Here is a 9,830-nt window from a genome sequence, read left to right on the forward strand (position 1 = left end):
TTTAAAAACTGCGTACAATTCTTCTTCGTTCTATAACAAACGTAAGTCTTTTAGATATAATACAAAAAAAAAAACAGCATTTACCGTTCAAAAAGTGACCTGTTGTAGTAGGTACTTGCTGTTAATAACTTGTGTCAATGTTTAGTTTTGTAGTTTTTCGTTTGTCGTTTTTTTTTGTTGCTTTGCTAACCCAAAATGATATTTTCTAACATTCTTCACTGGATCACAATTAGCCGTTAATTATTTATGAATAGTTGTGTGCAATTTCAAGTTTGTCAAGCAATGTTTTCAATTTTTGTATAGACTATTTTTAGTTTCCAATTAATGTACAGACTCGTCTTATTGTAAGAATAACACTTATTGAGTCAATAAATCATTAACGAATAACAATAAAATTTAAAAAGAACTTCAGAATATTTCGAGCCCTTCCCGCCAATTTAGCGGTAAGATTAAATTTTATCTTAAACTACAAAACAAAAGCTTACTGCTGGTCCTTGCAACAACTTGTACCCATAGTAAGTATTGGAAATTATTAATTATGCTTAAGTTAAGACATCAAGGCTCTATGTGTTAATAGCACATTTTAGTAATGAAGTTATCTTTATTATTGAGAATATCGCTTACGATAAAATGGCGAAAAGGACTAGATTTGTTGTAACAATAATGAAAGTAAATAACAACAAAGTTTAATTAAATAAACATATAATTATGTTAATACATTTTTCTTCTCAAGACGAGTAGCAACAAGAAACATACAGCCTTATTACGGTTGTCAAGGATCAATTAATTGACAATTGAAACATTTTGTCAATTAATTGGTATTATGAACGCGAGTTGATCATTTTTTGATCCATTGTGAACAAAGATCAAAAATCTATTGGGAATAGTGCCTATTTACTTTTGACGTTTCAATTTCATTTACAATTTTTTAACGGACTAGGACTGGCTTTTGTTTCGTGAGAAACAATTAAAAATGTAAGTAGTTTGTAATAAATTAATGGTGCTATTCAATTTTAAGTGTTTTCTTTACGTAGGAGTGAAATTGTAAGCAAATTAAAATTTTAAATGAAAAATTAAATTTTATCCATTTAGGACAAATATTTGTTTCTTTCAAAACAACTGAAACCGTTGGTTGCGCCATACTAATGTTAAAATCGTTCCCAACACTCAACTGGTAGATTCCTTGCGCAAGGAATCTTAAGACAGCTGCAAATTTTAGTATGTTTGGGATGGATTGTTGTCTTTTCGTTGGTTTTAACTTGTCGTTGATATCTAAAAATACATTAAGGAAGGCTTCTTTTGAAAGTCTAAAGTTTTGAATGAATCTAAAAGTGAGCCAAATTAGATTTTGTAATGTAACTAAAAAAGATCTTTTATCTACATACAGTGTCGGACAAAACAATAGCACTTAATATCATTGAGTTACAATTTCTTTAAATAACATTCAAAACTTGATTAAATTTGAACGAATTTTATTAGGTGAGCTTATGTTACCTAGCTCTTGTATTCCAGAAAATTATATATACATTGCTTACATACTAAAGAAAATATAACAAAAGATTTAACAATTCATGGAAAATAACGACGACAAAACTAAAGCACATAATTAAATTCTGTTCTTGAAAGCACTTGTTTTTCATTGTTTCGTAACCATTACTTTTAATTACTGCTTGACATCTACGAGGCATTGACTCGATTAAGTTAGTTATAATTTCCTGGGGTATACTTTTCCAAGCAATTTCTTTGAGCAAAGAGCGAATCCTTATTCTTACAGCTTATCCGGTTAATCCGACGATCTACAATGTCCCATAGATTCTCTGTGGGATTGAGATCTGGGGACTGAGCTGGCCACTTCAAAACATTGATTTTATTTTCCAAAAAACAATTTTGCACTATCTTAGCCGTGTGTTTTGGATCATTATTTTTTTGAAATATCCACTTTAACGGCATCTCTTCTTCCGCGTGTGGCAGCATGATGTTTTGAAGGATGTCTTTATACATAAAGCGATCCATTATGCCTTCTATGTTATGAATTGGACCGACTCCAGCACCAGAAAAAACATCCCCAGACAATAATATTTCCTCATCCGTGTTTTATTGTTCCTTTTGTGAAACGTGGGTTTAATCTTTGGCCTTTAGGCCTGCGGACTTGCCTTTTTCCATCGGAACCCTGCAGATTAAACTTGGACTCATCCGAGAATAACACCGTCTTCCATTTAGCAACAGTCCAGCCTTCGTGCGCCTTTGCAAAGGCGAATCTCGCCCGTTGGTTTTTCTTCGAGATAAAAGGTTTCCTAAGAGTTTTGTACGAGTGAAAACCAGCGTCCACAACTCTTCGTTGGACAGTCCGACTGGATACAGACAAACCTAGTTCACTTTTAATTGTTGTTGCCGAAATAAAAGGGTCCTTTTGAACCAGCCGGACTATCGTTTTATCATCTCGTATAGAGGTTTTTTTGGTCTTCCACCACGATGCCTGGTTTCCAAGCAACCTGAATTGCGAAATCGGCTTATTATTCGCGAAATGACAGAATGGTGAATCGCGTATTTTTTTGCTATGCTGGTCACCGATTGACCTGCATTAAAATCCGCAACTATTTTCTTTTTAAAATCGGTGGGATATTTGTTACGAGCCATTTTCATAAACTTTAAACTCAACAAAATTGCAACTACTCTGTGACTTTTATATCAATAAGATGATTATTGTGTTATCTTAAGTTATCTTAAATAACAGTAAAATTTATAATAGAGCAGAAAGAGACTAAGCTATTGTTGATAAAATGTGTACGTGCTATAGTTTTGTCGCGGTTAAAATGCAAAAATCTCTCTATTTGTTGTTGTATTTACTTTGTATGAAAGTATTACAGTTATTTTTACTATTTTTTAAAAGCTGAAGCATATCCTCGCAACCCAGAAAAAAATCGTTTAAATATATTCAACTTTAATAATTTTATTAAGAAATATAAAATAAAGCTTAATTTAGTGCTTTTGTTTTGTCTAACACTATACATATTTTCAGCCAAATCCATCGGATTTGAAGCATCGCGTAGTTTTCTTCGAATCTTTGCTTGCTCCGAAGTATTTTCTTCTTCAATTTTATTTTCACCGAAAAATAGTTCAATAGTAGACATGCTTTTGGCTTTCGCGATCCGTAAAATATTTTATCAACTAGGAATTTGTGATTGACTGAAAATTTGATAATTAACACATATTTTGACAACCATAATACCAAGACTGTCAATTTGAATCATTCACAATAGATCTAATTTCTGAAGAGCGTTCACAGTTTATCAAACATTTTGATTGCTGACAACGATAATACCAATTCATCAATTTCATTGAAAAATGTCAACTAGCGTATTGTTGTCAATTACAACCGTAATAGGGCTGATAGTCTTTGACGAAATAAGTTTTTGTATCTATATTTTTAGATCCCTTAATAAGCTTCTCCTCCAGAATTAAAAAAAAAATCAAAGGTTATTTTCGAAAAGAATAGTTCCTCTTTTTCAAACATGGAAACACATGTTTGCTTTTGAAAAGTCCAGCTTATTGATCCAGTGGGGATTCTTCAGAGTCGGCTGGTTTAGCGGCGCTCAACCATAAATTTTAGAATAAATCTTAATTTTAAATATGAATATTATTTGGTAATTGAATTACTAACCAAAATTAATTAAAAAATTATTTTGTAGTTTCCAAAAAAAGTGACTTTTCTTCAAATAATTTTTATTTCATGCAATACAACTCTCATACAATATCTAATCTATCTTGAAACATTGGGCTTAGGCTCTTGGGCATCACAAAAGTTGGCGCTATCAAATTTCATACATTCTTCACAAACAAATAAACACACATATTCAAATAAAAGCCTGTGCAAATAAGTAGAAGGGTAAGCGCAAAATAAAGCGATAACCAGGCGAACAACAGAGAGGAAGACTAGCGCGACCAAGAGTTTGATTTTTTCTCTCTTTATACTTCGTTTGGACTACTCGTATGTAAGAAAGAACAATATTGACGAATCGAACATGATCGTCGAACACGGCAACTAGTTATACATTATACCATATTCGTTTTTGAAAGCAAAAAATTGTGCGATTTATTTATGTGAAAATAAGGTTTGCTAGCGAACTTCCTTCACCCTGCTCTACAAGAATATAGTGAGCAATGTATGTTCGTGGGTTATGGCGGCTTTTAGAGATTATACTGACTTTTGACGCCGATCTGTGAGAAAAACTAAATGGCAAATGCGTTGGAGTCTAGGCGGATTATTCAAATGTTTAATAGAAAGTAGTTTTTGTTTGGAACCTTCTTTTAGGCGGAAAGGAAAGTGACTTAAGAAAGTGCATTTGTTATGATCAATACGTTTTTTCAAAATATCAGTTTAAAGTGTGATTTTTCAAAATTTGTATAAATTACATATATTTTTTCATTCATGGGCCTTACTATGTAACTCGATTCTACAATGAAATTGCTCCAATTCGAAAAATTGGTACTATGTAGCTATTTGACTACTTTCGAACGAGATCCGAATAGTTATAAACGAGGAACTACGCAACTCGAAAGTAGAATTCAAAACGGCAAAATCGAAAATAATCAGCCTTATCACAGGCCCCGTCGTAATAGATTCGTAGCACGAACCTCGAATAATTGTATTGGTCCCGTCGTACTAAAAAAATTTGCTACGAAATTCGGAGTTCGTAAAAATTGGTATCACTAGCCCCGAATGAATAGGAAGTTTGGCAATTTTTTCTACGAACAATTATTTTGATCGGAGTTTTTAAAACGAACAAAAAATTAAGCTTGCGAAGATAAATTAAATAAAAATAAAATATATGAAAATAATCATGTAAGTTTTACTATTGTTTTAATGTGAAAGTGTTTACCTATGTTTTTTTTGAAGGGCAAATAAAGTTATCACAATTAAAATTCAATTCGAAAGGCTTTATGAAAAGTCTTCAAGAAAAACTTGAAATTGCCCAAGGATTTTCAAAAATCCCTAAGAAGTAAGTGAATTCGTTTTGGGATGCAGTAAAAATAGAGTTAAATAGTTAAAGACCCACCTTCTAAGGACACCTCTAGCTGGAAAAAAAGTAAATTGAATAAATTAGTCCAAACTTTTTTATAATTTAATTTAATTCTTAAGTGTGGTTAGATTGAAAGGCATAAATCAAGAGGAAAATGGTTGAGAACAAAAAAGAATGCAAAGCTACAGGTGGCGGAGCAAATAGAATGCATTTTTTTAAGCAGCCTCGAAGAAGGTGTCATAAGAATGAATGAACTTTGACCAGCGGAATAAAAGATCCACAATCTTCTGGATTCGAAAATTCCTCCGAGCCTTTAGAATCAAATGAACCTTGTGAAGAGAACTAACTTGCCGATGTTTCGATGTCATCAGACGTAGTTGATTTATCCAGTCTTCGTGTATTTTCTTCATTTATTGCAAAGATTGCAACGACAATACTATCAATTTTTAAAGACAAAAACAAATAAAAACAAGAACAAATCGAAAGATGAAAAACGAACTTTTATTTAATTTTCTTATTTTGACGCATATCAGCTGATTTTAAAACTCCGAAATTAGTATTTCTGTGTGCCAATGCTTTCTTGAATTCGTTCGGGGCTTATGATGTAAATGTATTCGTATTCGTAGCGTAACACAATTTTCGGGGACTCGCTACGAGGGACTCTGATAGTGGTGAATATTGGGCGTTCTACAGATTTAAAATGAACACACATGTATAGAAAAAGAGAGTATACTCGAACCTTTATAGAATAACAAGAAATTATTTTGTTGATCTTGTTTGCTTTTTTCCGGTATCTCTCTCGGATGAAGCTCCTCCTCGGATGTGGCCAGTATGAACACTAACCACACTTCAGAGAAAACACAAGCTAAGTGCCTCCTATTTGCATTTGCAATATGTAATTAAATTAGTTATCTTTGGTCAGACTAGGAAAGATGAAGCTTTAAGTGTCAAACATAACTTTTGTGCGTCAACAGTTTTTAAAGTTTTTCAAGTACTATCCAAAATATTTTAATGAAAACTGTTGCTGACGTTTTAGGCGACCACATTTCTGCTAGAATCCAACCGCCAGAATTTATAGCTTTGTCTCACATTCATTTAAAGTCCCAATTATCTATTGTTATTACTTTAATAAAAAAAATCATGAAACATTTGATGCATTCATCGAAGTAAGTTCAGGGCGGAAAATTTGAATAAAATGAATTATTATTCTTCAACTTCTAGAACAAAGTAGCTTACCCTGAGATCATGAGCAAGAATCGCCACTGTATTGATCCTTGTTTAAATAAAAACATGTATATAAGTTTTAGTTTTATTTTTTTTGGATGTGATTAAAAAATTAGTTATCTTTTTTTCTAGGTAATTTGTATTGCTCAATTTAAGTTTATAACTGAATGTTCCTATTCTAAAAACGTTGGAATTCTTATCGCTCAGTTTCACTAGGCTAAGTTGACTGTAGAGTGTAGACTGACATTCGAATTGATGTACAGATATACAGTTTGGAGCAATGAAATAGTATTGATTTTTCAAGTGTGTTGTGTTTGATTTATTTTCATTTTATAGATATTTTTTTAAAGATTTAACTTCGTAATATTTTTAAATAAAACTTAGATTTTAATATAGAAATTATGAGAAGTTTACATTGGTTCAATAGAAAAAATGATGAAAACTAATAAAAACTTAAAGTAAGTTAGTAATAATTTGTTGTGAATCCTTTAGTGTTACGACGGCGGCTTAGTGGCTTTGCATGAAGCTGTCAAGTCATTGGCCTCGTTTTTAAGGCAAAGCCTTCTAATCCTTCCCTTTGAAATCTACTCACAGATTGTCTATTAGATTTAGGTGGAGAGACTTAGCAAGCCGCTCCGTAGGGTTATTGTTCTAATCTATAGTAACAATTACTTTGGTTTGCTATGTTTTTGTTTGGAATGCCTTTTTTTGGAATTACCCATATTTGAGTGACATTTCACATTTGAGTCTGGTCCATGATATTTTTGAGCCAAGGAATATAACCAACTAGATAGTAAGAAAAACAGCTCCATATCATAAGACATAGCGAGAGCCCTTTCCTCTCAATAAAATAAAGAAAATGTTTATATCTAAAATGAAATTAGTAAAGATATTCAAAATTTAATATACACTTGTGGCCATACAATTAAGTCATTGCATTTTTAGAAGATTTAAAACATTTGTTTGTCTTCCATTTGCATCAACTAATGTTGTTATTGTTTTTTTAATAACGGATTATTTGTTGTCATTCGATGACAACAACGATAGTACTTTGTAAACAAACATTTTTTTTTCCTTTTTCACATAACGGTAAATTTTAATACAAATATGTGATTTGTGCAGTGGCCAAATAATTAAGTCAGTTTATGTTACTGAGTCAAAGAGGTAAGTTTAATGTCTTTTTTTTGGTGGAAATTGTTTTTTATATTATTAAATTATGTTTTAATTTATTTTTGATTTAAAATTTTCAATTTGGATAGTCAATTTTAGATATGGGTAAAAATAAATCTTCCACTCCAGAGGAACGGCGAATAATATGGGAAGCATACCGAAATTTGGGAAAAATTTCCGAAGTGGTTAATACAACCACTTTATCTCGAGGTAAAGTGGTCAATGCTATTAACCACTTTAAAAAATTCGGTTCATTCGACAACCGTCCTCGAATTAAAAAGCGAAAAACCACTGCCCAGGACGACAGGGTCATCACAAAAATTTCCAAGAAAGATCCCTTTATGACATCCACTCAAATAAGGGCTGTTTTGGAGGAAAGCCACGATGTCAGCGTGTCTGCCAGAACCATCAGAAGGCGTTTGGCTGAAAATAATTTGCATGGCAGAATAGCGCGCAAGAAGCCAAATGTCAGCAAAAAAAATTTAAAAAGCCGATTGAAGTTTGTAAGGGACCACGTCGGAAAAGATCAAGACTTCTGGAGTAAAGTGGTATGGAGTGATGAGGTGAAGGTCAACATTTATGGAAATGATGGCAAGCCGTATGTAAGACGTCCCAGAAATGCTGAGCTAAACCCAAAATACACCAAAAAGACCATAAAGCATGGTGGCGATTCTATAATGGTTTGGGGGTGTTTCACAAGCCATGGTGTCGGTCCGCTGTGTCAAATAAACGGCAAAATGACAGGTGTTGACTACCGGGATATACTGGACACAAATCTTCTCGGCGACTACCAGAACGAATTACCCCAAGGATGGATCTTCCAGCATGATAATGACCCCAAACACACGTCAAGAGTTGTGAAATCTTTCCTTGAAGAGCGTAGAGTGAATGTTTTGGGGTGGCCAGCGCAGTCACCGGACTTAAACCCCATAGAGAATTTGTGGGGCATTCTCAAAAAAAAAGTTGCTGCAAAAAAACCAACCAGCAAGACTACTCTCTGGAGTATTTTGCAGGAAGAGTGGAAAAATATTAGCGTAGAGCAATGCAAAGGTTTGGTGGACTCCATGCCAAGGAGAATATCCGCGGTATCAAACCAGAAAGGCTATCCTACAAAATATTAACGGTGCGCTTAAAAAAAATTATAAAAAAATTTTTTTTTCTTCATATTTTTCTTATTTTTTTCGGGTGACTTAATTATATGGCCACACTTATTTTATTAATTATTAATTTTTTGTTAAAGAAGTGACTATTGTTATAATGGAATTTATTTTTGTTCGTTTTTTTTTATTATTGTTATTATAAATATTTAGAATTTGAATAAATTTTGTTTTTGTTGTAATTTGTATTGAATATATGGATTTGTTGATTTCATTCTATAAAAATGACTTAATTGTATGACCACAAGTGTATGTATGTATGTAGGGACGTGAAAAATCACTATTTCAATGCTCGCATCTGTAAATAAAGAAGACTGCCAACTAGCTTTTTTGTTTTTCATTGCTTATAATAGAATATAGTAGGGGCCTATTATGTAAGACAACTAAGAGCAAAGTTGAGTTGTAATCCGGCAATCGGTATTACCGATCACAACTAGTTGACTGTCACAAGTCAACCAGTAGTCAACTAAAAAATGGTTGACTTTTTAAATGTGTTCGGGGTATTATGTAAGCCAGTTGAGTTGTCTCTCAGTTGTGATTGTTGTCAAAATTGAGCAACTGATATTTACTAGTTGTGTAGTGCATTTGTGTGTACGAAAAAATAACGGTAGGCATCAACAGTTCATTGAAATTTTTTGAAGAAAATGGAGAAAAAAATGTAAGTTTTACAAATAATAATATAAACATCTGTAAGAAAATATTTTTTTTTTGATTAAAAATTGTTAAACCTGCCCAATTCAAAATACTAAAGATGGCATATACACTTACAATCATGACATTCAGACTGTAGTAACCTTTTCTATTTAAATAGAGATATTGAAGATTTTTTTTTGGTGCTATGGTTCGAACATGAGTTCCATCGATGCATCCTATTACTCCAGGAAAGCTGGTTTTCTGGTAAAAATGAATTTTTAATAAATTCATCTCATCATTTGTCATACGAGCCTTAATCCATTGTGGACAGATAAGTTCTTCTACTTCTTCTAGCACTTCTTTTAACACTACCGAAACTGTTGGCTGAGCAAGGCCTAAATTAAAATCATTACCACTGCACTTTTGGTAACTTCCTTCTGCCATGAAACGTAGGGCAGTGCAGAGTTTGAGAATTGGTGGGATTGCGGAGGAACGCTGTGGTTGTTTCAAATGATCTTTGATTTCATTTAGCACATAAGCAAATGCCTCTTTGTTGAGTCTAAAATAACTTATAAATCTGAAGCAAAACAAAGATATTAAAATCAACACTCATCAAAGAATTCGT

Source organism: Eupeodes corollae, chromosome 3 (assembly GCF_945859685.1).
Source record: "Eupeodes corollae chromosome 3, idEupCoro1.1, whole genome shotgun sequence".
In the NCBI taxonomy this organism is placed as follows: domain Eukaryota; kingdom Metazoa; phylum Arthropoda; class Insecta; order Diptera; family Syrphidae; genus Eupeodes; species Eupeodes corollae.